The sequence below is a fragment of the Heterocephalus glaber genome, unplaced genomic scaffold (assembly GCF_053883595.1).
Source record: "Heterocephalus glaber isolate CG9 unplaced genomic scaffold, H.glaber_assembly_v1.0 deba00001572, whole genome shotgun sequence".
Taxonomy (NCBI): domain Eukaryota; kingdom Metazoa; phylum Chordata; class Mammalia; order Rodentia; family Bathyergidae; genus Heterocephalus; species Heterocephalus glaber.
This window is the reverse complement of record NW_028258357.1, coordinates 19,498,887-19,507,495: the sequence shown is the minus strand read 5'-3', so window position 1 is coordinate 19,507,495 and position 8,609 is coordinate 19,498,887. Positions and strand designations below refer to the sequence as shown.

At 44.7% G+C, this 8,609-nt stretch overlaps 1 non-coding gene across 1 annotated transcript; it reads right to left on the bottom strand.

The window, feature by feature from the left end:
• Positions 1-782: 782 nt before the first annotated feature.
• On the bottom strand, positions 783-923 carry LOC147823611 (U4 spliceosomal RNA). Its single transcript, XR_015443677.1, has one exon. It is a non-coding gene; the product is annotated as a U4 spliceosomal RNA (small nuclear RNA).
• Between the last annotated feature and the right edge of the window lie 7,686 nt (positions 924-8,609).

Genomic DNA, 8,609 nt, shown 5'->3' with positions numbered 1-8,609 from the left:
CTGTGAGCCTGCCTGGTGGCTCAGGTCCCAGACTGCAAGGACATCACCAGGTGAAGCTGAACAAGCCTGTCATGTCCTCTCATGGGTACCACTCTACGTTCTGGCTGCCCACCTCCATTGAAGACCCTATTCCAACTTCCCACGGAGAGGAAGTCATAAATCTTTGTCTTTCCTCACAGTTCATTGTTCTCTGAGTCCTGTGCAGCTGCCTCTGTAATATCTTCCCCCTTTCCTCCCTCTCTCTAGTCTCACACCACTGGTCTTGCCAACTCTCAAGGGACAATTTAGTAGGCCCTTTGCCTTCTTCTCTCCCCCTCCCTACCTATGGCCACCATGTCACCTTTCCTAATCCACTATCCTTTTACTAAAATCCAAGAATGGAACCTGGGGAATCATCATAGGCTCCTTTCAAATGAGAGGAACAGAAGAGACTTATGGAAAGAATGCCATGTGTTTGTCACTGATTATTTAGTATCTCACACGCATAATCACATTGCCTTCTCCCAACACTATCATGAGAGAAATATCAGACACATTTTGTAAGACGGTGATCTCAAGATCCGAGTAAACTGAGCCGCAACACAATTGCTGAGAACAGTCTATCTGACCCCAGAGGGCTTACACTTAAGTTCTGTGTTGTTCTGGAGGTGACTGTAAAAGTCTTCACAGTCACCATTCCTAAAAGCTTCCTTCTCTCTTGATGAGGAATTGCTTCCACTGTTCATCCAGGGGCTCAACTTAAAAACTTAAAATGCTGAAGGACTTTTGGTGTCTGCACACTGGATTCCGAAATCCAAATCCTTACAACATTCCCACATACAGCCTCTCAGAGGTCCTGCTGTGACTCACCCATGCTTTTCAATTAGCAATCATCGCGCCTCGGGTAAACCTCACTGGCTAGGATACTGCCACTGCGCAAAACTTCACGCACGCCTTGAATTTGGTTTTTACGGCTGTAGCAGGTTGAACTGTATCCCTCAAAAAGACACATTTAGGTTCTCCCCCCACCCCTCGCCCCCGCCATGAATCAGGCCTTAGGGTTTTTGCAGATGTGTTAGGACTCTTGAGCCCTAACCATCCGGGACGTGGAGGAGGCCCTAAATTCAATGATTGGTGGCTTTACGGAGGCAAAGGGAGGGCAACTCGCACACAGACACAGGGAAGAGGGCTGGGGGAAGAGGAGACAGAGATGGGAGTGATGCTGCCACAGAGCTGGAAGAGACAAACACGGTTTCCTCCTTCAAACCTTTGAGAGAGCAGAGCTTGTCATACTTCCAGCCCCCAGAGCTGAGAGAAGAAAGCGCTGCTGTGTTAAGCTACCCAGGACTGGCACAAGGAAGTCACACTGTGACTGACAAGTCGTGGGATACTCTGTGCTAACAACTCTGAGAGCCAACAGCTCTGCGCAGAGGTGCTCACCGGGTCCCAATGATACCGGGAGATTTCCCTCCAGGTCCAATGGGAATCTTGCAGTAAATGTCAGAGTAAGGTGCAGGGAGCATGTTGAAACACACTCACGCATTCTGCCTTTCTGCAACGGGCCTGAAGCTTGGGAGAAACTGGCTAAAGACAGTCTAATCTGCGGAAGTTGTTTCAGATTAACCTACCCAGGGGAAGGCCAATACCCAATCCAGTCAGCTCCAAACTTCCATGTGGGAAGGGGAGGGGTCTGGCTCCAGCACACTGCAGCCATTCTGCCACATTCGAAAGTGGGGAACATGAGGTTAGTCACTGGGGAAGGAGGGAGAGGGGAGGACAGGCAGGCGGGGCAGGGGCAGGAAAAAGTGATCAAGGTGTGTATCAAACCCCCAGCTGAAGGGGCCACCATGTGTCATGAATATATATTAATGAAAAGCAATAAAGCAGATATTGAAGATGGGAAAAGAGAAAGAAAGGAACAAAATGTGTGGAGCTGACAGCCCGGATGCTTTCTAAAGACTGAGGCTCCATCACAGAACTACCCATCACACGCTCTCGCAACTTCTGCTGTGGCTGCTATCTCCATGTCCCCAGAGATTCATGCGCTCATGGGTAGGGCTCTGGGGGGTGCCTGGGCCATGGGTGTGTGGCACTAGACTAAGGGTGTGACAACTGCACCAATCTGCTGATTGGATTTGCATTATTGTGGGTGTGGCCGAAGACCCACCTTGGGTGTGCGTGGCACCAGCAAATAGGCTTGTAGCCTGAGTGGAGTAAAAAGGGAAAGGGAAGCTCACTGCTGGCTGCCTCCTGCCTGCCCTGCCATGGCCTCCTCCACTATGCCTTGGAGCCAGCCAACTATGAATGGAAACCTCTACAAATTCTCATCCAAAATAAATCTTGCCTCCTTTAACTTGTGGGTTTTGAGTATTTTGTCCCAGCAACAAAGAAGTAACTAAGACAATGTCCTACCATCACATCCCTAGAGGCCTAGTTACAGCAATTCTTTTATCCAGTACATCATGTCTACCTATCAAAACTTACAAGGCCTGAGGATTTAGCTCACTGGCTCTGTGCCTGCCTTGAAAGCACAAGGTTCTGAGTTTGATCCCTGTTACCAAAAAGAAAAAAAAAAAAAAAACACAAGGCACACTAACAGGTTTTTTTAAAGCACATAATTTGAAAATACAGAGCAAATATCCATACCAGACATGAAAGGGATACTGATATTATCAGACCAGGAATTTAAAATAATTGTGATTATGATGAACAGTGCAAATCTTAAGAAAGTACCATAAAAAGTGCTGATCAAAAATATTATGGCAGAAATGAAGAATATCTTTGCTGGGGTGAGGGTTAGGGTCTACTGAACATAGCTGGGGACAGTATCTCTGAGCCTGAAGATATCTCAATGCGAACTTCAAAAACTGAAAAGTAAAGATGATAGAGACTAGGGGGGAAGATAGAACAGAGTATCCAAGGCGTGTGGTAGGACAACTAGAAAAATTACAACATATGCATAATGGAAATACCAGAAGGACAAGAAAGAGAGAAAGTAACAGAAGAAATATTCAAAACAGTAATGTCTGAAATTTTCCCCAGATTAATGCCAGACACCAAACCACAAATCCAGGAAGCTCAGAGAACCCTACTGCATCTTATGCATAATACTGGCAACACTTTAAGTTTAGTAATATCAAGTTTTGACAAGACTATGTGCTGAGTATAAGACGAGAGAAAGACTCAAAGCCTGAGGAGAAGAAAGAATGAGAGGTGGGAAAATGATGCAAAATATGAAGGAAACATTGAAAGAATTTTGACAAAGCAGGAGTCAGAGAAACAGAAGGGTATGGGATTGAGAGACTGATGACTGATGGATTGATATTGATTGACTGAGGTACTGGGGATGGAACTCAGCGTGCTGCACACACTGGACAAGTGATCTACCACTCAGCTACATCCCCACCCCCAGGAGGTGTATTTTTAATGGAAGATGGCACAAAGGGTGTGTATACTAACAGAAATAATCCAGTAAAAATATAAAAGTTAAAGGTGAAAAATACAGCAAAGGGGGCCAGGGATTTAGCTCAGTGGTTTTGCCGCCTGCTGTGCAAGCACAAGGACCCGAGTTCAATCCCTGGTACCAAAAAAAAAAAAAAAAAAAGCAAAGGGAAAACTGGAAAAAATAGATCTTTGTAAAGATGAGGAGGTGTAAGATCCAGACTCTTTCAGGAAAATAAAAATGGTCTTTGGCAAAAGATTAAAAAGAAGTACAGCTGCAGGTGCATTTGTAGAACTGATAGCAGAAAAATTATGGTGTGCCTGTCTGAGGGTGTATATATTCTCCATGAAGTAGGATTTAAGACCATCATTAAAACTAAGGGCAGCCTGGCAGGGTAATGTATGCCTGTAATCCCACCACTCTGGGAGGCTGAGACAGGAAGGTTGCAAGTTCAAGTCTAGCCCAGTCAACATAGTGAGAGCCTGACTCAAAATAAAATTAATAGAGCTGGGTGCAGGGAGACTAGGGGAGAAAGTTAGAAGTTTGACCTAGGAGTGAAAGGTATAAAATTTTCATTCTGATTAGTAAGACACCTTAGTAGAGAAATACATTGACAGAGAATTTTCATCTGAAGTTGAGGATTACAAATTCATAATGACACCAATATGACCTCTGGTGTCTAGGGTCACAGGTTGGATGACCAGGAAGAAAAGTCCGGCTCATTTCTCGCAGCAGCATCAGGTTTTACTTTCTTCCAACCTCAGGTCAACTCCTTATAGTCCATCATAGAGTATGCACTCTACTTGGAATGTATTATTTTGACATCAAAGAATCCGGGGGGATTTTTTTGGAGGTATTGCTTCATTGTAACTGCCCTGGGACACTCCCTACCCTTGAAATGAGCAATATTTTTTGTTTCTGCAAATAAACTAAGAAGGAATATGTACACCTGGGTCATCCTTGGTTTCCTGCCCCCTGTCCCCCCCACCTACCAAGTCCTTTTTCAAGTGTTCTTCTTGCTCATTTCTCCTGCCATAGCCTTAGCTCATCAATGGGAGCAAATCTAGTCTTAGGTCCGCACTAGAATCCTCTGGACCCCACTCAGATTGGCCCAAAACTTCTGGGAATGGAGACCCTGAAATCTCCATTTTTTAACAATTTCCCCAAGTGACACTTTTTTAGTCAACATCTGTCTACATGTGGGACACGTATCTTTCTGGCATATGCAGCATGTATTTTGAGCTTCCTTGACTTTAGGAAAACAAACAGAAAAACAAGTGTGAGAAATCCAAAGAGGATTTCCACTTCTGAACCAATTAAGAATGCTCAGTGATGGCCACTTGAGTCTAAAGTACACAAGCCCATTCTGTGTATAAGAATTAATGGCTGCAGAATGAATGAACATGTGGGTAACCACTGAGCCCACAGGGCTGGGTGTGGAGGCAGGTGCATCATTCAGTCAAGGTCTACAGAAGGAGTCAGGCACCATGACATCCTGTGTGGAAGAGCTGCCAGGGAGAAGAAATGCCCAGGGCCAAGGAAAAGTTGTGTAAGAGGAAAGCTTAAAGAGCAGTATGGAAGCTTGGAAAGAGTCGCCTATGAAGTAAAATGTCATTTATTCTTTTCTAATCACAGCTCAGTTTAATGAGGAGATTTGGCAGAGAGGGCACTGGTTGGAATAAAGATGCTCTATTAACTCAAGAAACCAGCAAAGATTAGAGGAGCCAAATAAACCGTACTGGCCTCCCCCAACTTATCAGCTGTTTCCTTTCTGTTCAACAGAAATAGAAAAATTAAACTTTCTTAATGCAATATGAAAATAATTTTTTCAGACTCTAGAGAGCATGATCGGGCCCTTAGAAGAGAAACAACTTAACAGAGACTTAACGATGCATCCCCAGAATACAAATTGGAGGGACCAGACATGGCATGTTCATCAGCCTTCCTAATGACATTCACAGAGTTATTTTTATGCTTAATCAAATGAGTCTCAGACAGCTTTTGAATATGGAAAGGATGATACACAAATGTTTGTGCCAATTTCTGGTTATGCACTTTGCTTAAAAATTGACTTAGACTGGCTGAAATTTTGGCTGGAGGGATTTCTTGGTGAGGACACTGTAAAATATGCAGGCATTTCACTCAAAATGGAAAAGACATCTCTTCGCTTTGAGCCTCGGGGTTGCAAGAGGTCAGCTAGGTGACAAAGTGACAAATTCTCATTAGACTATTGAATGAGATTTTATAGATTACATGTTGAAGTAGGCAATTTCCATTGCCATTTCCTGGATGGGGAATACTTTGAAATCCTCTATCACAAATTTAAGAAATGTCTCAAAACATAAAAATTAAAGCCTGTTCCCTTCATTTGCTTCTGCCTTAAGAAATTCAAATTCATAGATAAATAGAAATTTAGAACTGAAAAAGACATAAGAAAACATATAACAGAAAACAATTGTTTCACAATGAAGACAAGTTATCACATTCAGTTCAAAATGAGAGGCTCCAAGAGGCAACTGAGGATGTCAAGGGGATCGAATCTAGTCGCACAGACAGCCATGAGAACATAGCTTCAGTTTTCCAAACATGTTATATCTTGGGAACAGAAGGGCTCCCCAAATATCCAGTGAATGGACAGTTTCATTCCCTTCCAATTCCCTGCCTTTATATCTTACTGGTTTCTAGGAAATATCTGGTAGAAGAAAGCAAAGAGAGAAAGGGAAGACCCCAGCAAAATCCTACCAAAACGAATTCATTTGAAAAGAAAAAAAATCATTTTTCCCTTGGCTAGAGTAATTTGGTTTGGCTTTCCACATGACCCAAATTCACCAGATAATTACCGGTTCTCTATTTCTCTTCATGGCGTTTTGGTCTGGCCTTTGAATCCTGGGTGTACCCACAGTCCAAGGGATTAACTGAAAATTTCCCCTGACATTATTAAACCCATATACCATGTATTTTATGGTCTGCTGCAGGACCCCATATTGCCAGCGCTAGAGAATATGCTCGAGATTGGCCCAGGCCCCCAAATCTGATGGGGAAAAGGAGTTGTGGGATAGAAGAGTTGGTGCTGTAACTACATGAGGTCGGAGATGTGCCTGTCTTCTGCCACTTCATCCCCAGCACCTAGCACAGTGCTGCTGGGCTCACAGAAGGGGCTCAATTAGTACTTCTCAAAAGCACCCACAAATTAATGAATAGAAAATCAAAAGAACAATCCTAGAAAGTTGAGATAGTGAAGTTATAACTTTCCCCCTTGGCTATTATAAAAAAAAACTTTGCAGTTTTTCAGTTCTATACTACACACACACACACACACACACACACACACACACACAAATTTGCCCCTGAGTGGCTGAGCACAAGCAGTAAGAACAACTACAACCAGCAATTACTGCACTCTGCTGCACACCAGGCATTGTTCTAATGAAGTCCTTCCTGTGTATTAATTTGTCTAATCACTGCAAACCCGTGTGGCAGAAATTATGATTATGCCATCTGCAAGCCAACGCTCTGAGAGTTTTATGAACTTCCTCTAAGTTTCTCAGCTAATGAGGCGAGAGAACCAAGCTATAAGGCCTGGCTCCGGAGACTGTGCTTGTAATCACCACCCTGTATTAACTTCTAAAATAAAACCTATGGGGTGCAGATGGCCAGCGTACCCAGCACACATTCTGGGAGCTTCCTGTCCACATCTCCAAAGCCCTTCCGTGTCTCACGGCATTTGCTAGTGTCCTCGGCCAATGTGAAGATGGCAACCTGATTAAATTCGGAGCTTAGAAAAATCGAGGCACAATGGGGCATCACTTCTGCTCAAAGGTGTGGCTTGACATGCAGGCAGTTGTTCCAGAAGGTTCTCCAGGCAGAAGACTGAAATGGCTAACAGCCCTGCATACATGACAGCACGTGCTCGGCAGGGCACAGCAGCCACCACGTGTGCCATCTCCCTCCACGTGGCCCCTCAGGTCTGGCCTTCTCATCCTGGTCCTCACTCCACTTCTCCTCCCCCTCTTCCGGTTACATGACCACCTCTCAGCAGCCCAGAGAGGAGGTGGGGAAATCTGGTTTTTCCTCTTCTCTTTCTAACCTGATTTTCTGTCACAGACTCTGCAACCTGCTTCCTGAAGGCTCTCCCTTTAGATTCTCAAGAATGTTTTCCTCTCTCCACCAAATCTGGCTCCTGTAAATCAGATCTCTTCTATGTGAGCTACAAGAAGCTACTTCACAGGTTTTCTTGCTTTTTGCTTCCCTAACTGTCCTAACTCTCCTCTGAGCAACAGGGATAGCTCTGGCTGAACAGCGAAGAAGTGCTGCAAGCATAAGCAGAGATTCACACTTCAAAGCGAAAACAAAAACCCCCCTTCCATGCCAGTCAACTCAGCCACTCGGGTTAAGACATCAATCACCAAAGCATAACTAGTCACTTTGTTTTGTTTTGCTTTGCTTAGTTGCCTCCTCCTCTAATTAGCAGAAGCAATGCTTGGACACGGGCCTGTTTGCTACAGAGTGGAAAGGGGCCCTGGGCCTTAGCCACCATCCTAAGACCATCAGTGCCTTGCTGCAAAACTCAGGTGAGCCTGTCCCAGCTGGACAATCCACAGGCCGACCACCTCACGCCCCACTCACAAGGCAGTTATGTGGGCCGGACTATCACTGGAAAGGTTTGGGTGGGTCACCTTCCTGACCTTACAAGAATTCTGAGAGCGAGGGAGGTCTTTTTAGTCCCATTTTATAGATAAGGCTGCTGAGGCGCATCACCCAGGTATAGTGATAAATTCCGTATCAATTCTGAATTTGCTGTCCCTGAGGCTCTTTATACTCTGCGACTATATAGTATTGAGATTACTTCCCTTGGTGGGTGTGTATGTGTGTGGTGCCTTTGTACAACTACAGAGATGCTGATTCTATCATAAAGGAAACTTGAATGGGCAGACACAAACCCGAAACCCATCTGCACAGGACTGGGAAGGGAACACCTCATAGCTCATCAGCAGCCGCAGCAGACCCAGGGGCATAGCCTCGTCCAAGAAGATACAGGCAGCAAATGTGGGTGAACAAGGAAATTCCCTCTGGTTGCCCAATCCGAATTGATGACGACGATGGGACGATTTTTCACCCTGCTAAGAGGAGACCAGAGTTGCAAAATCTTGAAAAAGGCCAAGGTAGAGATCACAAGCATTCTGGCAGA